Here is a 12,924-nt window from a genome sequence, read left to right on the forward strand (position 1 = left end):
ATGAGAATAATTTTTCTACTTAAAAATGAGTTTTGCAGTACTTTTTAAATACTACTTGTATTTTTATTTTCGAAAATTTTCATAAATATTGTAATTAATTATTTCCAATTTTAATAACTCGCAGAAAAAACACAATTTTCAAGAAATTTTTTTATTATGGTTATTCAAACTTATACTAATATACAGCATCTTTTATATTCCTTATACATTTGACACTGCATGCTTCAACCTGCATGTAAGTTTCTCTTCCTTAGTAATTCCTGACCCAGAGACGTCTCAATGAAAGCCAAATCATGCACAAAATTTTCACCTGGAAAAAAAAAAAGAAAATGATAAAATATTTTTAACACCATATTCTCGACCCCCCCCCCCCAAAAAAAAAAGAAATTGCAAGAAATACAAATTTCTAACAGAAAAATGCATTTTCAAACAGCTGAAATTGTTTCAAAAATTAATAATGCAGATAGCAAATGTAACATATGGCACTATTGCCACTCAGTGCAATCTCTGCATATCCTAAATTCTGCTGGCTGATGTCTTCGTAAATTCTGAACATTTTTTTGCCTCTAAATTCTGCTGCTCAGTGCTCCCTGCTAAATTATAAAATTTTGCTATGCACTATTCTCTAAATTCTAAAAATTTTGACTACCACTGGTTGCACAGGCCCTGATCAAAGCAAAGAGGCAAGATGCTACCTGCTATTGATAAACTGCCTTATAAATACCACAAATCTAAATAAATATCAGTTTTATTTCCAAAACAGAATTATCTCACAGCTAAAGCATTGCCTTTGCAGAAAATCTTCTAAATGGAAATAGAATTGCATCCACATTGTGCAGAATCCCAATAATTCATTATAAACAGTTCCAAACCATAGTTAGGCTTAGAACTCACAACAGTATTCTTCCTAAGGAAATGGTAGTATATTCAGGGAACATGTGGGCAAAATCATGACAGTATATCACAAGCCTAATTCTTGACCATACATACTTAGAAAGATCACAGAAATTCCTCACAGGAAGCTAGATTCATATAACAAAATTTCATGCAACATATAGCATATGGGAAAAAGCAAGGACATTATAATCACTAGCATAGTTTATACCCAAATGAGTTGCAGATGGTGCACTATGTGCTCACAGCTGATTATCACTAATGCAGATATGTAATTACTAATATTTAGAAGATGATGTCAGAGGAATGATGAAGTATAGCAAAATATACAAAACATTAGTCCTTAAATCCAACACATTTTCTGATTTTCATACCATCTAGAATAATAGATTTGATGTTAGGTACAGTATCAGAATTTTGGGTACATGAAATGTGAAATGGTTTTTTATTTTCAGTCACTGTTTCTAGTAATTTGTTCGAAAGTAACAAATAAGCTGGTTTCAGTCTGTCAATGAAATGTTAACTTGTCTGTCCTTAATTAAGACTCGGAAATATTTATCATATTTTTTCACCATAAAAAAATGGCCCCTCAATAAGCAAATTCAAGTGCCTTTTTCACACGATCAGTTCTCACAAACACATGAGAACATGATCTCAAGTCTTTATGTATAAATATTTTATGTTTGTTAGCAGTTGATAAACTGGTGCTGATCCATAAAAGACAGTAAATTTGTTACAAATGGTTCAGGTTTAGTTTTAGTGGTAGGTAGTCGAAAAACTCACATGGTAACCTTATTTGCATAAAATATACCATTTGAGCTACAGAGTGATTAGTATCAGGACATATTGCAACTCTGAATCCTAGAAGGATTTCTGTCCATCTGATGTTGCTGTGAGCCTTTATTGCATTTTTTTAAGTTCTGAGAAACTGCTCAATTTTCCCACTGCAATGTGGGTGGTATGGAGTGGAACGTAAAACTTTAGCACCACATACTTTTGCAAGGCTCTTGAAAGGCTGCGACTCAAACTGTCTTCCTTGATCTGAGATTATGGAACTAGGCACAACAAATCTGCTAATCCAATGATTGTAAAATGCTTTGACAACCATTTCTCTTGTGATATCTGGTAAAGAAACTACTTCTCCCTAACAGGAAAAATGGTCAATAAATGTCAGATAATACGTCCTACCAGCAGATGGTGGTAATGGCCCAATCAGGTCAACTTGCACAATACTTAATCTAGCATGAGGTGCTTGGAACTCGGCTATTTTAGATTTTGTATACCTGTTGACTTTGCTCCTTTGACAATTAACAGGACTTTAAGTCTATTCGTGAATTTCTTTCTTTATATTTGGAAAGATAAATTTTTCAGTCATCTCGTTGACAGTTGTCCTGATACCAGAGGAGCAAAATTATGAATTTGATGAAACATTTGTTGTCTAAATTGCTTTGAAATAAAAAGCCTGATACTGGTTGTTGAGCTGTCACATCTTAATGTTTTCCAAAATGCTAATGTAGATGATTTAAATTTCAGTGAAGCACTACCTGTCATTAAATGTTGCAATTCTTCATTATATTCTTGAGCATCTGCTACTGCTTCATAGCCAGTAACTGAGACTACTTCAACTGCAACTAAATTTTCTTTGGCATCAATATGCTGAATATCAGTTGAAAATTCCGATATATACTGAAGTTGGTGTTGTTGTCTGGGTTATGCCTTCCCATTCTTTTGCTTCTATGCATATGACAGTGGCTTGTGATCAGTAAGTATGATGAATTTGCGTCCTTCCGATACATGTTTAAAATGCTTGACAGAAAGATATATTCCTAAGAATTCTCTGTCATAGGTACTATAAACCTTCTGTGCATTATTTAATGTTTTAGAGTAGAACACAATAGGTTTTCAGTCTTGTTCTTGTTCTTCCAATTGCTGCAATACTGATCCTATAGGAAAGTCTGATGCATCTGCACACAAAGGGTAATCCATTGGGAAACACAAAAGGGCACCATTGACTAAATCAGATTTGCACTTCTCAAACTGGTGAATTTCTTCATCTGTGCAGGCCTACCAGCGGCAGAGCGGTAAAATCGCTGAACACTGGTAGTTCGGTCCGAGGTTCGAATCCCACGAACGGACTGGCTGCATGGGCGTTTTCGTGGTTTTCCCCATGTGTAACGTGTATATGAGCCAGTTTCCCTTAGAAAGTCCTCCACGAAGGCATCCCTTCTCTTAGGCAGATAGCCCTAGTGTGCTTTGCCATAATTAAATACACTAAACACCTTCATCTGTGCATGGAACTTTACAATGATCTTTTTTTATCACCCTTTAACATTTCGTGTATGACTCCTTGAGTTTCTGCAGCATTTTTCAAAAAGCATCGATAAAATTTTATCATGCCCATAAATGAACAAAGCTCATGTATTGTCGGTAATTTACATTGCAGATTACTTCAACCTTTTCTGGCAGCGAACAGGAACCTTCTGTAGTTATGAGGTAACCCATAACTTATGTTTAATATGTAATACATAATGTAATATCCCACCACATTACCCATTTCCAATCCTCAGATGTCCAGTGTCTTTTCTCGACACCACTGAAAATGAAGTCTTGCATGTCGGCAGAACTGAGTGATTTTCTTACAGGCACCAAAACTATGCATTCCTATCCCTCTGCAATTCGCTGCGCATAGCTCTAGCTGAAATTTGTTGGGAAGAGCCTTGGTTGACGATTTGTGATAGTTGAATCCGTGTTCTGCCGTACAATTCATCGGAGATACCGCCGATCACTGTCTTTGAAAACTATGCTCGAACTGCAGTTACATTTTTTAGAGAAGGATTCGAAATCGATGCCCCCACTAAATGTGCACCAACAATAAGCCCCTTTTTCAAATGGTGAACGATCTGCCGCCTTTTTTTCCCCATTTTACTTCATTCATCATGAAAAGCACTCTTACACCTTACTTATACTGGCATTTTAACCAAGTATAATCCACATCATAGAAAAAATTTAGATATTTCATCCCTAGCATGCATTCAGATGAAAATCTGAAAGGTTTCTTATTGATTGGCCAGTGTGTGTATTATTATATTATGCAACATGAGGCAGCATTAACATGTGGAGCTGGGAAGGCTTCTAATGATCACCTTTCTCTCTTGTGAGAGCAGGATGCACTGAAATTTGATGTCCTTATTTTTTAGCATGGTTATGAGTTTTGTAGACAAGTGGATCATCCACGTTCAAGATATAAGCAATCATCTTTCCACGATACTCAATTTTGTATGTCTTCTTCTCAAATATCATTGTATGGATGTCCTTCCAGCTGAATCGGGAGTCCTGAATTGTGATAGGATTAATGCAAGCCACTTGTTTGGTGTAGCAGAATCTATCTTGATTCTCCTGGGTTGCATCATTGTCAGTGTACATGTCAGGCTGGGTAAGTAAGTAAGTAAGTTTTAGGCTTCCCTGCTCCGTGAACTAAATCACACTGCAGGCCTACTCCCCCTTTGGGCACGCCGTGGAGGTTCAACCTCCACTATTATCCTCCAAGGGAGCAGCGCACCACCTGGATAAAACACCAGGCAGCACCGGTCGTCTAATGCTCCTACCAGTCACTTGGGCGAGCCCGTTGCAGCAGGACATTACCCAGCGAACCTGGGGGAAAACCCCCAGGCTACTAGTACCACGCCGTGCTAGGACGTGCCAGACTCCGAGGCCGGCCAATAAGTGACCTTTCCCAGAGCCTTCAGAACCACTAAGTTCATAAATTTTATACCCCCGTGGCCGAGACTGCCTAGGTACAGATCCTAGCCAGTAGCTTCGCAGAGTTCTCTACGTCAACCCCCGGGGGGGGGATGTCAGGCTGGGTACTGGCATTTCTATTTCCATCAGCTTTTTTGCAGCATCAAAAACCTTCATTCTCATGTTAGCAGACACTTTCCTTACTCTTTCTGGCTGGTGACAAATAGTTTTATTTCTTCTTGGCTCATTGCCGGAATCTGAACTTTCGCCGATCGGCTTATAGCAGCTATCATCATTTAAATTTTCTTGCCTGCGAGGTCACCAGATTTTATGACTTTCATCATCCCCAGGTTGCTGTTCAATGCTATCCGCTTGCTTTGAAGAGTTTGGAAACTTTCATCTCTGGATGCTCATTTTTGCTTCTGCAGGAAATCGTTATGAGCAAGCATTTTAAGGTGTTTGGAGAAATCAAGGTCACATTCTTCAGCAGCAGTGAGAGGAACCACTACTTTCGAATATATATTCCAAGTTTGTGATCTCAGAAACAATAAACTGGAAAAAATTGCTCATTAATAATGCAGAAATCAGTAAAAAATTCAATAAAACCATATGGCACGCTAGGCCTTCCTACAGTGCTCCTAACTGAAGTTGGCGCACCAAACTACTATAGCAGTATCAGGCGAAACACAAAGCGAGGGGAACTAGCAACTTAACGCTCACTGTCTCGGAGTCCTCTCCGCAAACGATATCTATACCCTCTTAAGCAATGTCCTTGCCTTATAAAGCACATGTTGTAGCATACAGGAAAGTCCCTCATGTCCAATAGAATTCCTGTAAATCCAACGTATCTTTTTGCTTTATAAAGCACATGTTGTAGCATACAGGAAATACCCAATGTCCAATAGAATTCCTGTAAATAAAACGTGTCTTTTTACTCAGTACAATTGTAATTTCACTTTCGATGCCAAGTTATTAATTTCCAATACTTTCAAAAATTTCTAAAGCCTATCAGAATACACAATGTAAATAATTGTATTGGAGATCTTTCTTTGTGGAGCTTTTCCTTGGAGAACTGGAGTTATACTGAAATTACTGATGAATGAAACCAAAATATTTCATTGCAGACAATGTTTACATTGAAAAGTATAACACTTGGTGCAGAAAATGCTCACAACAAGTTAGCAGCTATAAATGAAAGCACACAGGAATATTTGGAAGCATAACTGGATGAGGAAACATTCGGAAAGAGATATCTTCTGCAATGGGAATGAGCACAGGATATGTAATCTTCAAAAGTTGATTACTGAAATAAGGCAGAGTTCATCAGATACATTTTTTTACAGAAACAGTGACTTTGTGGAGGTCATTACAGAAATGTGGTTATACTTAAATTACTGATGAATAAAACCAAAATACTTCATTGTAGGCACTGTTTACTCTGAGAAAAACATGGTGCAGAAAATGTTCAAGTTAGCAGCTACGGGAAAAGCACACAGGAATATTTAGAAGCAGAAGTGGATGACAAAACATTTGGAAATGAGATCAATTTAATTTTCTGCAATGGCAGTGCAGCACTGGAGATGCTCTCTTCAAACATTGATTACTGAATTATGGTACAGTTATCAGACACATTTTTCTACAGAAGCAGTGACTTTGTGGAGGTCTTTCTTGGAGAAATGGAGTTATACTGGAATTACAGAAGAATGAAACCAAAATACTTCACTGCAGGCATTGTTTTACATTGTGAAGTATAACATGCGGTGAAGAAAATGTTCACATGTTAGCAGCTATGGAGAAAGCACACAGGAATATTTAGAAGCAGAAGTGGATGTGGAAACATTCGGAAAAGAGATCAATTTAATTTTCAGCAATCGCGTGCAGCACTGGAGATGCTCTCTTCAAACATTGATTACTGAATTATGGTACAGTTATCAGACACATTTTTCTACAGAAGCAGTGACTTTGTGGAGGTCTTCCTTGGAGAAATGGAGTTATACTGGAATTACAGAAGAATGAAACCAAAATACTTCACTGCAGGCATTGTTTTACATTGGGAAGTATAACACGTGGTGAAGAAATTGTTCACATGTTAGCAGCTATGGAGAAAGCACACAGGAATATTTAGAAGCAGAAGTGGATGTGGAAACATTCGGAAAAGAGATCAATTTAATTTTCAGCAATCGCGTGCAGCACTGGAGATGCTCTCTTCAAACATTGATTACTGAATTATGGTACAGTTATCAGACACATTTTTCTACAGAAGCAGTGACTTTGTGGAGGTCTTCCTTGGAGAAATGGAGTTATACTGGAATTACAGAAGAATGAAACCAAAATACTTCACTGCAGGCATTGTTTTACATTGTGAAGTATAACATGTAGTGCAGAAAATGTTCAAATGTTAGCAGCTATGGAGAAAGCACACAGGAATATTTAGAAGCAGAAGTGGACGTGGAAACATTCGGAAACGAGATCAGTTTAATTTTCAGCAATCGCACTGCAGCACAGGAGATGCTATCTTCAAAAATTGATTACTGAATTAGGGCAGAGTTCATCAGACATATATTTATTTCTTGTATTCAAATTAAGTATGTGTAGATGTACATCACTTAATGGCTATCACTGTTTACAAGCAGGTGTATACAGTATGGTGGAGAAAATGTTCACAAAAAGTTAGCAGCTGCACAGAAAATATACAGGAATGTTTAGAGAACAAGCATATCAGGCCACATGAGTACTAGAACAAATTCAGAAAAGAAAAGATTTTCATTTTCTGCAATGGTAGGGCAAAAGAAACGATGCTATCTTTAATAATTAGTGGCAGTGCAGCACAGGAGACTATCTTCAAAAAATGACTGCTGAATTATGGCAGAGTTTATCAGACTTGTTTTGCTTTCTACAGAGGCAGTGACTTTATGGAGGTTTTCTTTACAGACATGTGGTTATTCAGAAGTTACTGATGATTGAAACCGAAAAACATCATTGCAGGTATTGTTTACATAGCGAAGTATAACATGTGGTGCAGAAAATGTTCACAAGTTAGCAGCTATGGATCAAAGCACACAAGAATACTTAGAAACAGAAGTGGATTCGGAAACGAGATGACTTTAATTTGCTGCAATAGCAGTGCAGCACAGAAGATGTAATCTTCAAAAATTGATTACTGAATTGTCAGAATTCATCAGGCTTATTTTTCTACAGAAGCAGTGACTTTGTGGAGGTTTTCCTTGGAGAAATGGACTTATATTGGAGTTACACATGATTCAAACCAAAATACTTCTTTACCGCAATTATTTAAGTTCAGAGGTATAACATGTTGTGCAGAAAATATTCTCAACAAGTTATCAGCTATGGATCAAAGCACACAAGAATACTTAGAAACAGAAGTGCATGAGGAAACATTCAGAAAAGAGATGACTTTAATTTTTTCCAATGTTAGTGCAGCACAGGTGATGCTATTTTAAAAAATTATTTATTGAATTATGACAGAGGTCATCAAACTTATTTTCTTTTTCACAGAAACTGTGACTTTATGGAAGTCTTCTTTGCATAAATGTAGTTTTACCAAAGTTACTGATGATTAAAACCAAAATATATGATTGCACACATTATTTACACTGCAAAATATAACATGTGGTGCAGAAAATGTTCACAACAAGTTAGCAGCTATAAATGAAAGCACACAGGAATATTTAGAATGAGAAGTGGATGATGAAACATTCAGAAAAGAGATGCAATGGCAGTGCAGCACAGGAGATTCTAGCTTCAAGTATTGATTACAGAATTATGGCAGAATTGATCAGACGTATCTATTACTGAAAGCAGAGACTTTTTGAACATATTTTTTTAGAGAAATGGGGTAATATTCTAATTAGGTATGGATTTAATCATAATGCTTTGTTGCAGGCATAGTTTTTATTCAGACGTAGAAAATGTTACGGTGTGCTGGCTTGGCTTGTTACTGATTACAAATCAAAAATAATTTTTGGTTTCCTGATTCTTTTCTCTCCTGCATTCTTTCTAGGAGATGAAATAATTTTATCTGCTTCTGAAATTTCAATTTCTCTTTTTTCTTGTGTTTGTTTTACAGAAGCAGTGGCCTGTTTTTGTTTCTCATTCTGTGCTCTAGCATCAACAATATACTTCGGTTCTCTAAGAGACATTTTTCTTGGTGCTCTTGGATCAACAAGCTCAAGAAGAATACAATTCACGTAAAATTTTTCGAGCTTTGGAACTAAACTGATCCAGAAAGTTTTGTCTTCGGGTATTCTTAATGTGATTGCATCTTCTCTGCACCATATATATAAATCACACCAATTCCTCTCTGTTATGACTAACTGCCCTTGAATTTGAAAATAATATTTGTGGCTTTTCGGTAAATAAAGATTATTATCAGCATCCATCCGAAGACCAACAGAATTAGGCTTGCTGAAAAAGTCTGACAAGTCTGCTGAGAATCTGGCTGTATAAGGACATTTTATTTCAAGTAATCCATCTTCGTCTATCAATCCATCTGGCAAAGTACAAAGAAAGGGATATTTAGGATCAATAAAAAGGCCACAACGTCTGATGTTTTTTCCCATGTGCTTTTCCTTGTATTGATTTAAGGCTACTGCTTCGTTAGCCAAGCCATACTTTAATGCTTTAGTTGAAACGTTATCATTATATATGATACGTTTCACCAAAGCAGCACTGAGTGTTGTTGGACGCCTATCAGCAACATCTTTGAAAAAGGATGATGATATTCTTCTTGATCTTTCGTGACGCCATCTTTCAGATGATGACTGTCCACGTGTTACGGCCTCAAGAGAATCTTTTTTTAGAACTTCAATTGATATAAAAAAATTTTTAGCTGCCAATTCATATGCTTCGTCTGATAGGTCTGGTTTCTCAGGAAAATCACCATAAGAAATATCCCCACCTTGCTGAATATGTCCTGCTTTCCTCATATTTCTCTTTTTCTTCTCAGTGTCAAAAAGTCTACGTCTCTCAAGACGTTTTACATGGCGCTTATTTCTGGAAGCTAAGAATTTCAAAGTTGGAGTCCTGGGGCTACTTCCTGTTACAGCTTTTTGTGCATTTTTTTGCCACTGCTGTGCTGGATTTTGATAAGCCATGACAGCAATACTCGCACGCCTGTTCATGCCACCAGCTTTGGAAAAATCAACTCTTTTTCCAGCAGATGTTTTACACAGTTGACTCATGAAGCTTTCAGCAGGATTATTTGTGGCATTCCAAATAAGAGTACTGCTACACGATATCAGTACTCTTCCCACTTCTGCTTCAATAGCTTGCAACATACCCGAGGAAAAAATTTCATTGTATGTGCTGTCCAACTCTGCACCTTTCTTTGCACAAAAAGCACTACAAGCATCATGCTTGCCAAATACATGATGTGGCCCATTTCTCAAGTCAGATACTAATGCATCAATAGCTTCTTGTGTGTGCTGATAATGGCTAGGTAAAGCATGAGCTTTTATAGCTACTCTAGCACCTCTGACTAACAGTGGCATTTTAATTTTCAGCAATTTACGGGCAGCAATTCCTTTAGCCCCGGGGAAGCGCGCAGTATTTTGCTGAAGTTTCTCAAGAGCTCTGCGATATCTTCGAACAGCATGGTTAGCACATTCTACTTTGATCACCCGTCCTCCATATGAAACGCTTTCTTTCACTTTGGCCATTGTGTTAGCATCTCCATCTCCAACAAGTCGAGTACAACGTATTTTGTGAACACACTGGAGATAATTCAGACCTAAAATATTAGGCCCCTAAAAGCAGAATATAGTTTTTAAATGTTCAGATAATCTTCCTATGAGAAGAATTCCTTTGAGAAGTACACATCTGAACCACAATTAAAAAACATGTACAAGAACAGAGCTGAGGACTTCTGTTTGCAGAAAGTCTGTCACATAACATATGAAAAGTTTCTTATTGGTAGATTTTTGATCAGACAGATATTTTATTATTATACAGAGAAAGCATTCACTCCCTTTATACTGGAGATAATTCAATTTGGACAATGGCAAAAAGGCTAAGCAAGCCTGAGCGTATTGGTCCCATTCTTGGCACTAGTTTGGTTTACGCTCAAAATACACAGCAGATATTTTCTAATTACCTGCATCCCAATATCAGTTCAATTCAGCTTTTGGTGGAATTTACCATTTGTGACATATTTTTCAAAAACTACACTTCACAACATGCATACATGACAAATACACAGAACCATAAATAAACAAGCAATAATATATATTTATATATAAATTTTACTAAATGATCATAAAATGTTCCAACGCTAAAAGAAAGTTTTAACATCCAAGTAAATGACATAATAAAAAAAAGCAAGTTGAACAGCGAGCACATGAATAAATGTGCATACACCTGTAAAAATATACCATAGGTAACTGACAAAGCATTTCGTAGCAAACATATGACTATAAAATTTCCAATAATACATGTAATGATGGTGAATTCAATTTAGATCGCAAGAACATGCTCATACTTTTGAAAAGATTCAATTATTTCAGCAATTCCTTGTAAATTGGAATTTACCCTTTCAATATTTCCCAACAATTTAGTGTGAATGGAGGAATAGATTGTTATAACAGAATTGAACAATTATTAGCATCCTCTCATACACACACATAAAAAAAAAAAAAAAAAAAAAAAACTTACTTTGTAAAAAAATCATCCGGGCAATGATTCTCCTTTGACACAGATGCAGTTGTATCAATAATTTCTGACCTTCAATAAAAAAAAAAATACGCATATTTTACTTCGGAATTAACTTACTACGAAATCATAAACACAGGGTGGTCGATATAAAGAATAAATTATTTCTCACCTTTCGAAAACATCCGCTTGTTCGGAATCTTCCACATCTCGGGAATTTAATTTCGTATTTTTTTCTTGAGCTCGACGTTTACGCTGAATTCTGGATCTTTTATTAAAACCAGGATGTTTTTTCGGTCGTCCTTGATATTTTCGCATATTTTTTGCAAACTGACCACAGTACAAATAAATGTAAACAAAACGAGTGCGGAATAGCAATGCAATAGGGTTGCCGTAAACATCATTCTGCTGACAGCTGACAATGTTTAGTGAAAACTGTGTATAATGGAATATATGAAACGCTTCTAAATATTATTTAGAAAAAAATATGATTTATAACTGATATCAAAATCAATTACTTCCTGAATTTTTGCAGAAATGAGATTACGTTAAATTTTAACTCGTAGCGCCATCTATTGATGGCTTTCCAAACTACACATTAAAATTACGTATTTCAAACTAATTTTTTTAAAATATAATATTTAAGTAAATTTCATTTCAAACCTGATTCTAACATTGTGATTCGAAAACTGACCTATTGCTTTATATTTCTGCCAAATTTCACGCAACATAGTTTCTTAATTAGCGATTCTGCGTGTAAAAAAAAATTTTAGTATTGTAATGCTGCTGTAGTAGACCACCTTAAATGAACTCAAAATTTGCATAGTTAATTTTACACTAACTTATAAAAATTAACCGGATTTACGATTATACACTGAGCATGCGCATACAAGGACATTTCTATTTTTCGTAGAAAAATTGAATTATTACCTTAATACAGAGATGCTGTGAATATAAATTTATATAATGCAAAAGTAAGTTTATTTCATATGCTAATTTAGAGGCTTTCTTAATATGTTTAATTATAAAGAAAAAAAAGCGTTGCAATTCTTGTTCACTGACCAATGGCAAAGCAGACACATTCTACTTCCGGTTGTGGCGGGATATTTGTGAAGTCGGCAATGGCGGTCGAAAAGAATGGTAAAGTCGCAAAGAATACTGTTTGTTCATGGATTGGCGTTTGTGACTGAAACCATCGATGTTACTAATTATTTGAAGAAAGTAAGTGAATATTTTATATTTTCAGTGTTTAATACTCGTACTTTCTTCACCTATATAAAATTTTATAAATAGCGTCTGTGTAGGAAATGTGATTTTCCATGTGTTGTTCTTTTGTGTACATGCCTAATGATTCATTTTCAGGATTTGGTACTGTTAATGACATAGAATACCAAATCAATAAATTGAAAAAATTTTGCACTAGTCTGTTTCTTACTGTTTGTGTCACTCCTATTTGTATGTGTCTCACCTTTTTATAGTTATATTATTTTTACTCAAACGTTTTAATATTTATCTTAAAGCATACTGTAATTAAGCAGGAAATAGCTTTTAATGGAAAAAGAAAGGCAATATTAACATGACTAATTGTTCAGAAATCTGTTATGGAAATGTTATCTACCTTATGCC

The 12,924-nt window shown here is 35.9% G+C and overlaps 1 protein-coding gene across 3 annotated transcripts in view; it reads right to left on the minus strand.

Moving 5' to 3' along the window:
• LOC118192021 (uncharacterized) overlaps nt 1-12,924 on the minus strand; it is a 111,102-nt gene that overhangs the window by 31,663 nt on the left and 66,515 nt on the right. The gene's annotated exons all lie outside the window — the stretch shown is intronic.

The sequence above is a fragment of the Stegodyphus dumicola genome, chromosome 1, assembly GCF_044657685.1.
Source record: "Stegodyphus dumicola isolate Sdum_Otavi_A_Nest chromosome 1, ASM4465768v1".
NCBI lineage: Eukaryota > Metazoa > Arthropoda > Arachnida > Araneae > Eresidae > Stegodyphus > Stegodyphus dumicola.